Genomic DNA, 17,816 nt, shown 5'->3' on the forward strand with positions numbered 1-17,816 from the left:
AGCACTGCGGGTGTCGCCGGTTGCAGAGTGAGGCGCGCCGTGTTGCAGGCCGGACGTCGTTACGGGGGCCCCAACTCTGGCCGCTCACGATCTGCTAAACACCGGGGAGGGCTACACACACACACACACACACACACACACACACACACACACACTCGAGCAAAAAAGACTCATATACATAGTGTTACAGGAGGAATAGTGTGGGGTGGGGCGAATAAAAGTGGCCAGGACGAGTAGATACGATTTGACGTGAATGTCTGCATATAAAACCACGTGTACGCCCGCCACGTGATTCACACCGGTTCCTTGACGCACATTTGCACCATCTTCACGCCTGGCAGAATTGTTAACAGAGGTCAGTCTGGTTGCGGCCCTAGCTTTCCACTCAGGTCACCTGCTCTGACAGTGTGTGATTGCTTCACATGGGAACCTCTCAAGTCTAACGTGTATCGCAACAACCCTCGTAGTCTTCGAGAACTGCAGCAGTACATTTCGGATGAGGTTGCAACAATTCCAGCAGTCCGGCTTCAATGCGCCTTCAGCAACTTGCTGACCAGGGCCGAAAAGTGCCAAGAGACGAATGGTAGTCACTTTCGGCGACTGATAGTACTGTATTTCCTTTCCACTTCTGTGTTTCTTTGTACCCAGGCACTCTGTTCTCTAGGCCACCTTTATTTGCCCCATCCTGTATATATTGTGACAGTATGTGGCATCCCCACGAAAAGAAAACCTCACTGAAGGTATTAGGTAAAGCCAAAAGACTAAGCTCAGAGCACTTCCCAGTTCTCTTGACAACACAACGTGTAACTCTTCTGAGATCGTCTTGGCAGTATTTTATGAAGGCAGCATCATTGATAATGCTATGTAATGCGGGAACCTGGGTGGTCAACTAACCTGGCAGTTTCTACCGATCCATCTTCTGCACAACGTTAGGTTTAGATGACGTGTCACCTTGCCCGTTCTTCGGAGCTTCCGTGGCGTCGCTGAGTCACACTCTCGGCTGCGGTCTGCCCTCGTACCGCGCGCGAGACAGTTCGTTGAAAACGCCTATTGGCGGATCCGCGTTAATTTTCCACACTGCACTACCAATGTAAATGAGAATCGCCAACTTCGCTTTGACCCACGAGACAGGATTAAACTCCTTACTACACCAATGGTAGTATCAAAAGCCGCTTAGCTATCTCCTTCCAGGAAAGAGACCCGACCACTGGACTGCAACACCTTCATCGCTAACTATTCATACACCCCTCCGATTGGCCCTTGACAGGTCCCGTCGAAAATTTCCACACGACATATCAGCAGTACAGTTCAAAGTATCTCTCCGATTTCCGCACTGAAATAAATAATATTTATTTTGACATAAGTTAACACTATCCAAGTCCATCACTTTTATCCCGCCCCATCTCTAGCTAGCTAACAGCTCAATGCCGTGTTCTGAGGTCTCTCTATCTACCGAGCAAGCCCATGCTCACTAATCCACAACACTCATCGAGAAAAAACGCCCGCGCCCGGGGACACAATCCGGATTCTCACATTCTTCCGTATTTGACTAAGTTACTAAGTCTGTCACGAAGCATCATCTGCTTCCGACTTACGATAAACGCCGCTACAGCACCTTCGCCCCAGATGACACACAATTCTCCGTGTGACACGTTATATCAATGTTAACGAACACATATTGGATGCCTGTCTATGTTGCCCTAGCAGTAAAGTTGGAAAAATGCATTCACGATGCTGGCCGACTCCCCGATTTCGTGAGGTCCACACCGCTCCACGAAATTCCTGGGCTTTCAGCCAGTCATAATCAGGACCACAATGCAGGCATTCTCACTGCACATTTCCTGCTCCTAATTACAGCAGGACAAAAAAATGGTTCAAATGGCTCCGAGAACTATGGGAATTAACTTCTGAGGTCATCAGTCCTCTAGAAATAAGAACTACTTAAACGTAACTAACCTAAGGACATCACACACATCCATGCCGGAGGCAGGATTCGAACCTGCGACCGTAGCGGTCACGCGGTTCCAGACTGTAGCGCCTAGAACCGCTCGGCCACCGCGGCCGGCCCTGGCAGGACATTAAGAACGTTTTCTGCAACAGGTGTCGGGAACACCAACCATCATGTAACGTCGCCACATGGGCTCCGGCCACAACCCATTTAGGAAGACTAGGGGAAGAGCAGCCTATCAGCTGCTGGCTGAGTTAAAACTCGCCCCTGCGGGTGGATACTGGCCCAGGCGACTGCAGTACCGACCAGGTACATGGGCGGCTAGGAAATCTGACGAGTAGCTTTTGCAGGGGACCCGTCATGTAGGAAAAACGCACTCCTCATGATCAAAGGAACCTCTTCCAATGACACTGGAATCTCGTTTTATAGAGTGTATCTAGATAATGGAGCCCTGCAAGGCGATGCGCTAACAGGTCTCATCAACGGATTGTCTGTCATAATACATCGTACATTTACAGAGAAGCGTTTTTGGAAATGTCTCCATAAAGGCATATAGCTTTTCACCGACGTGAATTATCAGTGTTATTGGTACGGTCACAACTATAGTTTTTGCGTGTGTTGATGGCTGGTATTGATCGGATTTCTAATAGTGCTGCCCTCATAAAACAGCACCATGACGACCTCAGAAGAACCACTGTTGCCGTAGTCCAGAGAATTCGAAAGTATATTGAAGTCTGAGGTGCAATTTATCAAAATCAACTTTTACCGTAATAATTTGCCTCTACTTAAAATCTTCTCTGTTTTTCGTCTGAGTTACATTCTGATAGCTATATCTCCGTAACCAATAAAACTTGGATACAGGTTATATGGAATGTTTTATGCGAATTAGTCTAAACTCCGCGATCAGGACCTGAGGACCACGCGATACCGAGCGGCCGCCGATGCAGTATGAAACAGCGTGTGCCCACCACACCGCCCTCCCGGCCGTTGCCGGTTTTCGTGACTTGGAACAGCTACTGGTCGGTCGAGCAGCTTCTCAGTCGGCCTCAAGAGGCTGAGTGCACCCCTGTTCCAGTACTTCCAAAATCTCTGGCAGAACCGAGAATTCAACCCGGGTCCTCTGCATGAGAATCAGAAGCGCTGTGCTTTCTTCATATTATTTCTATTATTTCTTCGTCTATTTTCTTCTGTAGTTCTGTGCGCACGTTACATGAAATCTTTCAGGTTCCAACGATGACAACTTCACTGAAATTTTTATTATACGTACTTTCTACCATGCCAGCTAAGGAGGCTGACCAGTCTATACTACAACATCCTGAAACATTGAGTATTCTTCCTGAAACACCCTGCGTGTGTCCATAAACCTTACACACTTAGAACTTCACAATTATACAGGGTAGTAACTGCTGGTTTCCAACATCTGACAAGATAGGTCATAAAGTTTTGTTCCCTCATTCATACATCTCAGTGTGTGCGGACCTTGCCGGTATTAAATTTCTCTCCGTGTACGCTCCAGCAGCTTCGTGACAACATGTTCAAATTCATAGCGAATCTGTGTCTTCAAGTTCTGTAGATCTTGTTTCGACACTCCAGACCATTACAAAAACTGGTGTGAGGTCAGGTGATGGTAGTGGCCACCGAACTGTACCATTAAGTCCAGTGCACCTTACCGAAAATATTTTACCCAGAAAACGACAGACTTTAGCGACCAGTTAGATGGGGCCACATTCTGCTAGAATATGACCTCAGGTGGCAGGTGTTCCAAATGTGGTACAGTAAACTCTTATAGCATGTCCACATAAACAACACTGTTGTTGGTAAACTATCTGAAATTATGCAATTGGGCGTAAGTCCGCAACCGACACAGACCTTGGGAATACCCCTTTTCATTTCACTTCCATCATGAGGATACTCTGACCTATTACACGAACATTATGAATGCCTCAGTTTGTCGAATACAAGGAAAGTTGACTCATCGGAGACACACATGTTCGTTTCACAATGTCGTTGTTTACGTCAATCACTGCTAGCATAGTCACTGCTATCTGTTAGCGTTGATTGTCGGTCGGCATTACAGCATGAAGCACCTGCACCTTGAGTCATAAAGACGTAACCTGGTATGCTAGACTTCGTGAACTGTTGACCTTGATATTACCAACTCCTCTAACCGCTGTAGGCACTGATTTTGTCGGATTCCTTGCGAACGCCTGCCGTACTTTGTCCATGTTGGGGGCTGAAACAGACGTGCGCCATGCTCCCTGTTTACGGAGAACACAATCTGTTTTCACAAACGACTTACGGTACGCCAAGAACGAGTAGGTGGTCGGGACGGTGACTGTATTTCACACTCTGTATGAACTAGGCTACACACTGAGCTTTCTCCTGTGTTTTCTTCAAACCTGACGCACCAGGGAAATAAGAATAATAAAATAAAACTATCTTTAACTGCTCAATACTGTCTTACCTTAAAAACTTTGCTGGAAAAGTGGATCTAAAGGGCATAAACTTGTTAACCGATCCTTCCGACGGTTCTTGATAGAACAACGTAATGATAAATGAAGAGCGATGTATTGCCCATGTTCTACAGGATTATTTTTTTCGGGTTAACCGTTTTTCGACTTGCAAAAGCTCCATCAGATTGTAACTGACTAACGTCCCCAAAGGAGATACAATGTTTATAAACAACATTGGAAAAGATGTTCCCCCATTTAGAGTAGCTTCAGGCTCAATCACACTTTAAATGTCATCTTTGACGGTGGGGTGGTAACGTATTTTAATAGGTAAAGAGTTGAAAATAAATAAATATAAAGGGGGCAAACAGAAAAAAACATCAACACCACACTCGAAAGCCCTGCCTATACAAAAATTTACATTAAATAAGCAAACCCAATGAGATAAAACAAACTTCTTCAAAGGAAACATGATAAAGGAACCACTTAACAGAAAGGATGAACAACAGAATGTATGGAGTATATAGCTAACCACAATGAAATAAAAACAAATGGATAAGTACAGGAAAATGGAGGAATGTGAAAGAAGAACAGTGTGGGAAGTAATGGAAAACTGAGAGGATTATTTGCAGTTCAGAAGAGAGGACGTATTAAGGTGTGTTTGGTAAACAAAAATCTAGCCCGCATTCCTGATTATTTCTTAAATGACCAGACACAGATTAATACTTCCTCCTCTTCACGTAATTCTCTTAACATTCCATTACTTCCCACAGTTCTTTATGTTAATTTGTTTCTGTATTACTTTCCATGTGTAATATCTCTTGAAGTAGTCTTGTCGAGTACTAATTTTATTTTGTTTTATTGGGTTTTTTCATCTAATGTAAACTGATATACAGGCACAGCTTTCGAGTTCAGTGTTAATGCTTTTCCTGTTAGCTCTCGTTGTATTTACTTTCTGTTCAACACTTTAACTCTTAAATTACGTTACTACCACACTGTCAGAGATGACATTTAACGTTTGTTTCTGCCACAGTCTAGGAGGGTAATATATTTTCCAGCATTGTTTACAAACACGTATCTTCTTTGGCGACGATAGTCAGTTAAAGTCTGATGATGGCCCTGCAAGCCGAAAACCGGCTAACCCGAGTATATTAACCCTGTAGAATATAAGCAGTATAGTGCTTTCCGTTTATTATTATGTTTAACCTTTCCATTGTCATGGAACGCGTGAACGCAGTCGTATGACAAGCTGAGATTAGGAAAAAATTTGTTTCTGACTACAAAGATGATCTTCAGTTTATTTGCATTGCGTCATGATCGATTTCAGGGCTACCGCCCCTGTCCTCAGATGGCAAGAAGCAAACTGTTGAGAAAGTAAAAAACTAACATGAAATTACACCAGCATATCCATACATTTGCAAAAGTGGACATGATTTGTAAGTGTGGTGAACGATCAAATAAACAGAACTTGCAATAATAGCAACGGGGCTACAATCTGAGAACTGTGGAGGAGCACGTGTGCCCGCATGGAGCAGCGCCAGAAGTATGCCGTGTCACGAAGCGTGGCGAAAAGTTTGTCGCGGAGACAGCAGGCGTCGTCTCCGCAAAGACGCTGCGGCGGCAGGACGGAGCGACACCGTCAATGTCAGCGCCCCGTGTAAGCAGATAGCGAGGCTCGCCTTTCCTTCCCACAATCCCCTGCGCGGGCCGCACCCCACGTACTGGCGCTGCCATCTGTCCGCCAGCGTACGTAACTACGTTTCTGTCGCTCGTTCCGACGAATTCACGTTACCTCACCGCTCTAAAATTTCTCAAGTGGTTTAATGCTATGCAGTGATGATACAATGTAAATGTGGTGAGAGATACAACTAAAAAGAAATGAGTGTGAAGAAAACATAAAAGATACTTGTAATGGCTCTGAGCACTATGGGACTTAACTTCTGAGGTCATCAGTCCCCTAGAACTTAGAACTACTTAAACCTAGCTAACCTAAAGACGTGACACACATCCATGCCCGAGGCAGGATTCGAACCTGCGACCGTAGCGGTCACGCGGTTCCACACTGTAGCGCCTAGAACCGCTCGGCCACCCCGGCCGGCAAAGATATTTCTAGACGAACGTCTAATTTTCTCTTTTTCCCGAAAGATCCATATTTGACATCATTACTACTAACGATCAGTAAGTGAGCATGTAGTAAGTGACTTCGTTAGATTTGTGTCCAGGGTTTTGACAACGCGAAGACTAATGCAGACGTGACTTGTTGAACTTTAAAGAGCTGTTTGAACTGTATGCAGTACGAGAGCACCAGAAGTCTTGTATCTGAAAGACATACAAACGGAATGCAAAATTCCTCTTTTTGCCGTTAAGGAAGATAAAAAGCGTAAGAGATGGAAGAGATGGAAATAATTCACTCTCATGTTGCTAGCGTTCTAACTGGCCAGTTTAGTCAGTATTCAGAAACTTCGCATACTTGGCAACTTCTTGGCTACATTTAAAGTAGGACTGAATTCTTTTAAACGTGCTTAAGCATATTGAAATCGAAAATAGACGGAAGAATGGAAAAATTATTAATAACATTTTTGAAGAAATACATCATGCAAGGCTTGTTCATGAAGGCGTCTGTTGCCTCGTACTAATTGTGCTGTCTACCACTGTATGTGCTGTTGAGAAGTATTACCGTTACGTAGCTGTATGAAATTTCAGTACGATAAAAAAAAAGTTTATTAGATTAATGGATTGGTGCTCGCTTCAAACGAGGTGCCTGTTAGTTGATCATTCTAGAAGTGTAGTTGAGGTAAAAGATGGAAATAAGTCATTGGCATGTTGCTAGTGTTCTACCTAACCGGTTTATTTAGTATTCAGAAAACTCCTATACAGATACTGAAGAGATGAAGCATGTGTAGAGGGGCATTTTGTCCTTCATTCTGTTCACGAATGAAACTCTAACTGGAGCATATGAGGACACTGCACTCATGTCCGTAAGTTAAGGAACATTTGAATATAGAGAAAAACAGCATCGCGTCAAGGTAACAATCAACTGACAAAATTTTTGGGACAGCGTAGAAAGCGTGACACACTCGGCAGTCCAGGCCACAAGAATTTACTGATATATCGCTGACAGCATGCTTACATTCGTCCACCTACCGTCGTTTCATCCACAAATCTTTTTGCTGTTTAGATTACATGGCCAGGCCAGTCTTCTTTTGGCCCCTCTGTACAATACCCCGCTCTTACGAATTGCAAAATGCATGGACTCGTTCTGTTCCAAAGTTGTTGACACACAGTCTCAGTTCTCCAGCCTGTTTGGTTGAGTTAGCCTAAATAATTTTACGAGTGCCACAGAATTCGTGTGTGCTCAAATAAGATCTTGTATTTATTCGTAAGGTGTATTCGGCCAAAGCAGATATTTTTTATGATTTCCTCTTCAAGTGATGTATCGCTGACTTTCGGTAAAGCTGTACTAATGGTTTGAAAGGTCTGTCCGACGTAGCTGCCTCGGTAGCGTGGATATTCTCACGAGAAGCAATGCATCGTATCTGACGCAGATTTAACCACTGGTCGTGGGGAGCACCATTACATTAGTTTTACCTGTGCAATTCCGTCAACTCTGTGACAGATACTTGTTTCCCAACGAAGGCAATGACGCGTATCTTTTCTCCAGATTTAACGCGATTATTTAATCGAAAGCATTTTACGCATCAGACCCGTCACTAAAGTGTTTTGCGATTGTGATACCGCTTTCTGTGCTTTTCCGAAATCGTTTCACGTGAATTGTTTGCTTGCATATCCTTGCCGAACTGAGCTCATGTCCAGTCTGTAGAGGACTGTTGTTTCGACGCCTACAGGTTAACCTTCCTCCCTCTCTTCCAAGTTACCTGTAGTATATACCACCTTCCCTTACCCAAAAATCGATATGGAAATCAAATATATAGGCAACCTTAGTGTATACAGCGGGCGCCACTTAGTTGTCCTGCAGTGCGAACGCTACGTGCTTGATTTCTGAGACGGGAACTAGAGCGCTCCACACTGGTTTAGTAAGCTGACAGACGGCTCGTCCACAGCGGTGACTCATCCCTCGATCTGGACCGGTTGAGCCTCATTTGGCTACCGTGCGGCTACCGGCTGGACCGGCTCTTAATCACCCACGGCCGGGACAAGCTCTGCTCTGTTTCGGAGCCAGGGAAGCCGCTCCTGGTCGCCAACTGAGTTCACAGGAAACGTGTTGCAGCTGGGAGAGTCAGACACTTGGTTTGAATGTGACCGCCGTATACACGGATCAGCAGCTTCATGCAGAAGCCAAATCACAAGATTTTTTGGCAACCTGTTGAAAAGGATTCATCTTCTATCTGTTGTGATATACTTTATTGTTTTTATTTATTTACACATCTAGTTCCTTAGGACCAAATTGAGGAGCAAATCTCCAAGGTCATGGAACGTGTCGGTACATAAAATTACAACATAAAAGTAATAACCAATAAAAAATAAAATGTTTATGAACCCAAAAAAAGACAAGACATACGTTTAAGTAAACGCAGTCAACAACATAACATAAGAATCAGCTTGATTTTTCAAGAAACTCTTCGACAAAGTAGAAGGAGTGATCCATGAAGGCCGGCCGGGATGGCCAAGCGGTTCTAGGCGCTACAGTCTGGAACCGCGCGACCGCTACGGCCGCAGGTTCGAATCCTGCCTCGGACATGGATGTGTGTGATGTCCTTAGGTTAATTAGATTTAAGTAGTTCTAAGTTCTAGGGGACTGATAACCTTAGAAGTCAGGTCCCATAGTGCTCAGAGCCATTTGCATTTTTGATCCATGAGGAAACTCTTCAGTTTCGATTTGAAAGCACATGGATTACTGCTAAGATTTCCGAATTCTTGTGGTAGTTTATTGAAAATGGGTGCAGCAGTATACTGCACACCTTTCTGCACAAGAGTTAAGGACGTGCGATCCAAATGCAGATTGGATTTGTGCTATTAACTGATTGAAAGCTGCTAATTCTTGGGAATAAGCTGTAAAGTATATATATATATATATATATATATATATATATATTGAGAGGCCAATTTCTGAATAGTTTAGTTTAGTTTAGTGAAACCTGAGTAACCTCCTCCTGTAGCGCGGACCGCTGTCAGACGAGCAAGAAGAGAGTCAACGAGGTTCTGGAAAGCTGTGTACAGCACATTCTCGATCGAGGACCCATCGTGCGAGCCTCCCGATCGAGGTGGTCCCACAGATTCTCGATTGGATTTAAATCAGAGAATTCGCGGGGCAGGGGCGTACGGTAAAATCATCCTGGTGCTCTTCGAACCACGCACGTACACTGCAAACTGTGTGGCACGTTGCGTTGTCCTGCTGGAAGATGCCATCGTGCCGAGGAAAAACAAACTGCATGTAGAAGCGGACATGGTCCCCCAATAATAAATGCATAATTATGTTGATCCGCTGCGAATTCCAGAATGCTGAGATCACCCAGGAAACGCCACGACGACATTCCCCAGACCATAAGCATTCCTCGGTTGTTGCAGGGTATTTGCTTTCAGACGTTCAAGCCGTACTCAGCAACCCGTCCGATGGAGTACAAAACGAGATTCATCTGAAAAGGTCTCCTGTCACTATTCAATGGACGTCCTTTTCTTGTATTGACATGCAAAATTCCAGCCTTCTTCGCCGAACAACAGTAGTCAACATGAATGCAGGAACCAGGCGACCGCTGCGTAGGCCCATACGCAGCAATGTTGGCTGCACAGTCGTTGAGACAATGTTGGTAGCTCGGTGGTTTATCTATTGCTGAACAACTGCACGTCCGTTGATCTGTACACACCTCCGTAGTCCTTGTTCACCCCTGTCACCTATGGACTTTCGCGCACCACGGTTGCCTCGCCGCCGGTTTTGCATAGCGACATTCTGCCACGCACGCTATTGTTTAAGCTCGGCAACACGTGAACGTTTACAGACGTAGCCGCTTCGGAAATGTTTCCACCTTTAGCCCGAAAGCTTTTGGACATCAGACAAAATTGCTCGGTTTTCACAGCGCCCCGACGCCCTTTATACACCCTCCACTTCCGGTGCTGCCATCTGCTGTCTGTGAATGGTGACCGCTCGTTGACGTCGAACATAGGTGGCGGTCACATTAGTATGACTGGAACGTGCAAGTAAGAGATCACTAGAAACCGTGGTATGATGGATATTTTCAACTCCGTGGAACTACAGTATACATGGCTCATGTAACCTTGCCACGAGTTCATGGGATGTTTGTTGAGGAGACGACAGTCAGAAGAGGCAGAGAAATCTTCTATCCCTCAAGACCGCGTAATCTCTCTGCCTGAGATATTTTTACTTGTGCGGCGAGTCGACCGTTCGAGTGTCCGACACAGTGACTGCACTCTGGTAGAGCTTCCACGCAACAATGGAAGCGCTACTGCTGGCTGCCACGCTTCAGGTACAGCTGCCGCGCGTGTCTCTCTCACAAACAGCGCACGGCGACGTCAGCGGTAGACATTTCCAGCACTTCCCATAAGAAGTAGCTCACATTCATTAGCCCTTCTTTTGGGCTGCTAGTCTCCTGAGTTGTTTCATGCTGCCCACCGTGAACTCCTCTCCTTGTGCCAACGTCTTCACCTCACAATCAGAGTAGCATTTTTTTCTCCCTCTGCGTCTCGCACTACTGCCATGAAAGTAATTCCCTGTTGTCTTTAGACTGCGCCAACCTCTTGTCCGTTCTTCCGCAGAGAATCAATTTACTTCTTGCCATAACCAGGCTGACGTACTTCATGTCAGACTTAGTAACATTTTCCTAGTTTCGCTACTTTGCGTGTACTTTTAAGCCTATCTGTTTATAGGCAACAGACTTTTGAAACAATAAATTGCGAATTTTGTTCGGCCAGACGCTTTTCGATTAGCCATATCAGGCACAGCCCGTGAGTTCTAAATGATACAGAAATATTTATTTTAAAGGTATGTGTAAGGTTTTGTATTTGTCTCCTGTTCAAATTGATACCGCTTCGCAATAAGATGCTATTATTTACTATCCCTTTTTAACTTTATTTATCTTTTATGAATATGTCCCTGATTTTATGAAATGAAAGTCTCCATAAGCGCTGAAAATTAATTTTAACAGACCTAACAGATGAGTCTGCGTCAGTATCTACTAGCGTAAAAAGTTCAGGGAGGATGAAATAACTTTAAAGTTTGCCGATGGTGTTACAGTTCTATCAGAAAAGGCAAAGCACTTGGAAGACCAGTTGAACGGAGTGGACAGGGTGTTGAAAAGAGATTATAAGATGAACGCGGTAATGGTTCAAAAATGGCTCTGCGCACTATGGGACTCAACTTATGAGGTCATCAGTCCCCTAGAACTTAGAACCGTAGCGATCGCGCGGTTCCAGACTGTAGCGCCTGGAACCGCTCGGCCACACCGGCAGGCTGAACACGGTAATGGAATGTAGTGGATTTAAATCAGATGATGCCAAGGGAGAAATGAGACAGTGACAGTAGTAGAAGTGTTCTATTATTTGGACGGCAAGATAACGGGCAACGACAGAAGTAAAGAATATATAAAATGTAGACTGGCAATAGTAAGGAAAGATTCCTGAAACAGGGAATATGTCAGCATCGAATTTAAATTTAAGTAAAAGATATTTCGTGGCTGTGACACCAGAACTTCTGTAAATTAAAGTGTTAGGAAGTCGTTTCTGAAAGTATTTGCCTGGACTGTAGCTTTTTCGGAAATAAAGAGGAGAAGAGGAGGTTTCGAAATTTAGTGCTACAGAATATCTCTGAAGATTACGTGAGTAGGTCGAATGAGTAATGAAAAGGTACTGAATCAAATGAAGAACGAAAGAGTTTCGTAGTACAGCTTTGGCATAGTTAATTTGGTGATAGAGGAAAACGTGTTGGTGGGTGAAGAGAGGGAGGAAGGGGGGTTAAAAATTGAGGAGACACCGCAGTTTGAATATAGTGAGAAGGTAGAATTGAGTCTAGGGTGTAGTATGAAATCATTTACGCAGATCGGACTAGCGTAAAGAGCTGAATCAAACGACTCTTGTGACTGAAGCTCAAATTAACAACGAAGTTATCCATTGGCACGAGCGGTTTGCCGCGAGGCCTGCAGTGCCGCGCTTACCCGCGCCCCGCTGGCGGGCTTCTGTCCATTTCTGGGGCATTCTTGACCGACTGCGAGGGCGGAAGCGGCTGCCCCACTCACACGCTGAGCCGAAGCCCCTCAAAAAGGCGCTCGCCGACCGACAGCTACACCCGCGCGCAAGAGCGCTGCAGCACCGGGGTCGCCGCACTGACTCACCGCCGGGGAATTCAATTCGTTCCGCGGGCCGGCCGCTCATTACGGGACCTGACACACAGCGCAACTGTCTCCTTACGTAAATGCCGCGCCCACGTACAGCTCACTGAAGGCGACTGAAGGAGGGAAACATCAAGAATTTAGTGTATGAGAAACGTGCAATTCTCTGTTGAAATGCAAAAAATAACGTGAGGCGTATCGTGTAACCTGGTGTCCTAAAACAAAATGTGCTAAAGGCAGTCACATTAGATACTGTTAATTTTAAAAACATTTGCTGCACAATTGCGACGAACACTATGCTAGTGTGTAATTCTGCAGGCTTTCGTGGCCGTTGTCACTGAAGTTAAAATCTTCTGGGTTATTAGGCTGCGTCATATTTCTACTAAAATGATCGACGTTTCGACCCCTCTGCTGGGATCTTCCTCAGGATCTTATGCTGCCCACTACCTTTGAACATTGTGTGTCGATCATTTTAGTAAATATGACGCGGCCTAATAACCCAGAAGTTTTTAATTTCATTATGCTAGTACACAACTGCAATTGTAAGCCACCTCACAATTTGGTGTGCACTCCTAATATTTCTCTGTGTGTGTGTGTGTGTGTGTGTGTGTGAGAGAGAGAGAGAGAGAGAGAGAGAGAGAGAGAGAGAAGGGGTATCTACCTACTTTATTTCACTATTACATTTAGTACGTGTGTGCACAACTGTCAGACTTCCCATGCAAATGTTCAGTGTTCTTTCTGTGAGTACCTTTAGTAATTTTTTACTATTCAACCCTGAGCTAAAGTCTGTACCTGCTTATCGCAGTTTACAATTTACCTTCTATTTCTAAATCATTTCGCGTAAATTCCTGGATTTTTACTTCAACAAAGATTCGATAGCTTGGTTGCACATTAACTGTCCGAGTAGGTTGGTAGGCCGATCTTGATGATCTCTTCTGCCTATGTACTACCTACCTGCGGAAGTTATAGTAAGGTAGCACGGCCGCAGAACGAATACAGTCCCCGAAACAGAAATGAGACATGAGGGGGAAAAAAATCTCGGGAATTCACCGTAGCTTTTTTTGGTAGTCATTCGTCGCTTCAGTCTGCATGTATACATCAGAGATTTTTGAAACTTGGAAAGGTCTCTGGAACCATACAGTTTCCTTCGATTTTTAGTAACAAAACAGGAGCGTTCTGTAGCAAAAGATTAAGCTACATCATACAGTCTTTGGGATACATTACAAAGTTTTGGCTTATCTAAATGTATTTGACTGTATGGAGGATCTAACCTGATGTACCACAATCTTTTTAGGAAGCGACTCTTACCTAACAAAAATGGCACAGTGGTTACCACACGGACTTTAACTTGAGAACTAGAAACCCAGATCAGGCTTTCACAGTTTCCCTAAATCGATGAATGCGAATGTCGGGATGATTCCTCTGAAAAGGTCACGGCCAGTTTTATTCTTCTTGTCCTTTCCAAGCTTGAGCTCCGTCTCTAATGACGTAGCCGTCCACAGGATATTAAACCATAATCTACCTTCCTACTGGCCTTCTACATCGGCGTCAAATTCATCTGTAAAAATGAGTTCCTGACATTAGCTTCTTGGAGATTATTATTGTTACAAATAGGGAACATCTGTTTAAAGAAGTTTATTTTCTGAGATACTAATAAGGTCGCCATCTAAGTACTAACGCTAAAATGTGTAACTAAATATAAAGTTGGGAAGCAGTTAATGTCTGCTCTCAGACCGCACCTCACGTTCTTTTATGAATTAACATATATTGTAATAATTCTAGTCTGTTACAGTAAATAATTTTAATTTGCCTCTCAAATTTAATACCAACATATAATCGATTTTTAATTCAGGATTTCGATTCCTTCATTTACAAAACATTTCAGATTTTTATCGAGTTTGATGCCTGTGTATTTGCGCCGGCTGTTGTGGCCGAGCGGTTCTAGGCGCTTCAATCCGGCACCGCGCTGCTGCTACGGTCGCAGGTTCGAATCCTGCCTCGGGTATGGATGTGTGTGATGTCCTTAGGTTAGTTAGGTTTAAGTAGTTCTAAGTATAGGGAATTGATGACCTCAGATGTTAAGTCCCATAGTGCTCAGAGCCATTTGAACCATTTTAGAACCCGTGTATTTGCAAATTAGATTAAATGAAAACAAACTAAAAAAGAAGGGAGACAAAAAAGTTCCAACAAACGATTTCTTCTCCTAACGGAATTGTAAAATACTTGTTAACTGTCATAATACTGCTGTTGCAAATGATGGGGTTCTCGGACTAGAGTGACAGCCCTGTAAACATTCACAGATGGGCGAAAAGTGAAATACGTTGTCAGTTCAAATACAAGTATCGAGGATTAAATTATAATCTTACATTTTGACGAAGAATACTCCGTGACGATTCTTGTGGAAAACGTACGGTCTACATGCTAATGGCACTCTGACCCATACATTTGGCTGTAGCTAGTAGTAGCTTTTCCGGTCTACTTGCTGAACAACTTTTTTCAAGTTCCCTGTTCCACTACTATGCAGAGCAATGTTTCTCCAAAAACTTACGTCTTTAGCAAAACGCTGCGTACGCGGCATAACAGGAGTGTTTTCGAGGCGACACCGAAACACGTACAGATGTTATAGTGTGTATCTGGGAGTTCAAGTTGACGGTAAGACCCTATTTTCAGACAAATCAATAATGGCGCTTCATGACACTGAATGCAAAGGCACCAACTATCGGTATGCTAACTGTCGTCTACGCCAGTGGATACTGAAATACTCGATCGAGATCCATAAGTGACAAAATAATTTTCGAGACTACAGAAACTTAAGTACTAACAACCACAGTTTATTTACTGTTGTCGCGAAGACCCCAAAACGTATGTCAAGAAGCTGGTAGTACAACTATTCGAGCTAATCCTGAAAGGAAACTGACAATATTCCGTCCGTTTCCGTAGCTGAGAAACTTGCAGCCATGCTTAGGAACCTGGTTCTGTTGTCGCCACTGCCATGGTTTTTTTTCTCTCTTTGTGAAGACTAGAAAGGAGTCGGCTCAGCCTCGTTATGCCAGTAGAAGAGCTACCTGAATGAAAAGTAAATGGATCCAAGGTCTGTAATGCTGACAATGGCTGGTGTGGACACGACGAGTTCCTCCACTGTGCCAGTCTCTTCATGCCAGAGTACTATTAGCCCCGAGCTTCTTCAGTCATATGTCGAATCTATTCCAGCATCAGTCTTTCCCTACAGTTCCCCTGTACAGTTCGTCTAGTGCCAGGGAGTTATTCTCTCGTGTCTTAACTTATGTTCTATCACACTGCCCCTTCTTCATGTCAGTTTTTTCCACGTGTTCCTTTCCACTCCATTTCTGTAGAAAACCGCGTCTTTTCAGATATTATCAGTCCACCTAATGCTCAACGCCCTTCTGCAGCACCAAATCTTCAACGCTGCGAGTATCTTCCTTTTCCGGTATGATGGATATTATTTGAATACGACTTCATGGCCAAGTCTTTACAGTAACGAGGAGTAAAGTCAGTTTAGAAACCATGTTGCCTATCAAACATTTTGCAGTTAATGAGGACCCAAGTGCAACCTAAATACTTGATGACAAACATCAATATGTCAAACTTGTCAAGTAAAACATATATATAGAAGTCAACGCCGCAAAATAATAATGTTGTGCAATACACAAACACCTTTTTAAAGTACTAATTTTTTTTTTCACGGAGTAGTGGGAATACTTTTATTCGTTTTACAGAAATCTGCTAAGATCCGTGTTCCCACTTCGTCTAATTCGCAGTCTTCTTTGGGATTCCATCTGCCCGTATTTGATAATCACCAGTAAAGTACGCGGAGATACTTGATTCGTGTCCGCTCTGGGTTTCGCGACCACCACAGCCGACGACTTAGGGAGTGCTGCAGTTGCAGGCCACGTTGACGTGCGGGTACTGTGTAGAATATCGTTTCTGAGCGTTCGCGAACGACGTTGGAACCTTCGCGGAGTCATCGCCTGTTGTAGATCCACGTCCCGTGCAAAAAGCGCTAACACGACAACTCGCACTGGGCGGCAACGGACCGTCACGGAAAGGAACAGCACCGTGAAATGGCGGCGTGTTCACGCTAGACGGAACGTCACGTCGCTCAACTCAGTACTGAACAGTGAAGGTGGGGTTTAAGGGGGACCTTCCGTCTTACGGAAAATCCAAATACAGTATCATCATTAAGGAACCAGCAATGATAATATAGTTCACTGATGGGCAAGCACGTCATTACTAACGTTCTTATGGTAAAATTCCAAATTTATGGGAAATGAAGGAATAGCATTCCAAAACGTCAGCATTCATTTGCCCGACAGAATGTTTTCATACAAACAGATGAAATAATATTTACATGGCAGCATACAACGCCTTTCTACTTTGTGTCTCGTTTTCATTCTGGTTGCCAAACAGCGTCTAAAAACATATTTTTTCGTTCAGTAGAGCTGACTTATTTACTGTTGAATCATTTGTAGTTGCAGTATTTAGGTTCTTACTTTAACACTTTGTTTATTTTTCCATTTGCTTAAATATTGTAAAACCTAAACTATTTTGCGCATTCAGGTATTTGGTGCCTCTAGTGGGAGAACCCACACAGAAAAAATTTCGTCTTGCAGCCTTCGCAACGTCTCACGAAAACGAAGCAAACAATAAAATAGAGAGACTAATTTCCTTTCAAGCAAAGTTACATCAGTATGTTACAGTAGTAAAACCAATATGTTTATAAGAATCCATCTACTTAGACTTGACTAAGACAAGAGAAAGGGAAAACGCGGGAAAGGGAGGGAATCCTCAAGAAAGCAGAAATCACGAAGATGTGTGCAAGAAAACTGAACAACAAAAATTTAATGACGAGAAAACTAAGAATGATGATTTACGACCACAATTTCTCGATGAATAGAAACGGTATATACAAGAGAGAGAATTTTTGAACATGGCAACTGTAAGAAGTCTCCCTAGTGCAACTGGACCCAAGAAATCAGAAGTGAGACGGCCGCAGTGGCCGTGCGGTTCTGGGCGCTACAGTCTGGAACCGAGCGACCGCTACGTTCGCAGGTTCGAATCCTGCCTCGGGCATGGATGTGTGTGATGTCCTTAGAACTAATT

At 44.0% G+C, this 17,816-nt stretch overlaps 1 protein-coding gene across 1 annotated transcript in view; it reads left to right on the forward strand.

Moving 5' to 3' along the window:
* Positions 1-17,816, forward strand: part of LOC124712154 — a 1,187,639-nt gene that overhangs the window by 656,769 nt on the left and 513,054 nt on the right. The gene's annotated exons all lie outside the window — the stretch shown is intronic.

Source organism: Schistocerca piceifrons, chromosome 8 (genome assembly GCF_021461385.2).
Source record: "Schistocerca piceifrons isolate TAMUIC-IGC-003096 chromosome 8, iqSchPice1.1, whole genome shotgun sequence".
NCBI classification, from domain to species: domain Eukaryota; kingdom Metazoa; phylum Arthropoda; class Insecta; order Orthoptera; family Acrididae; genus Schistocerca; species Schistocerca piceifrons.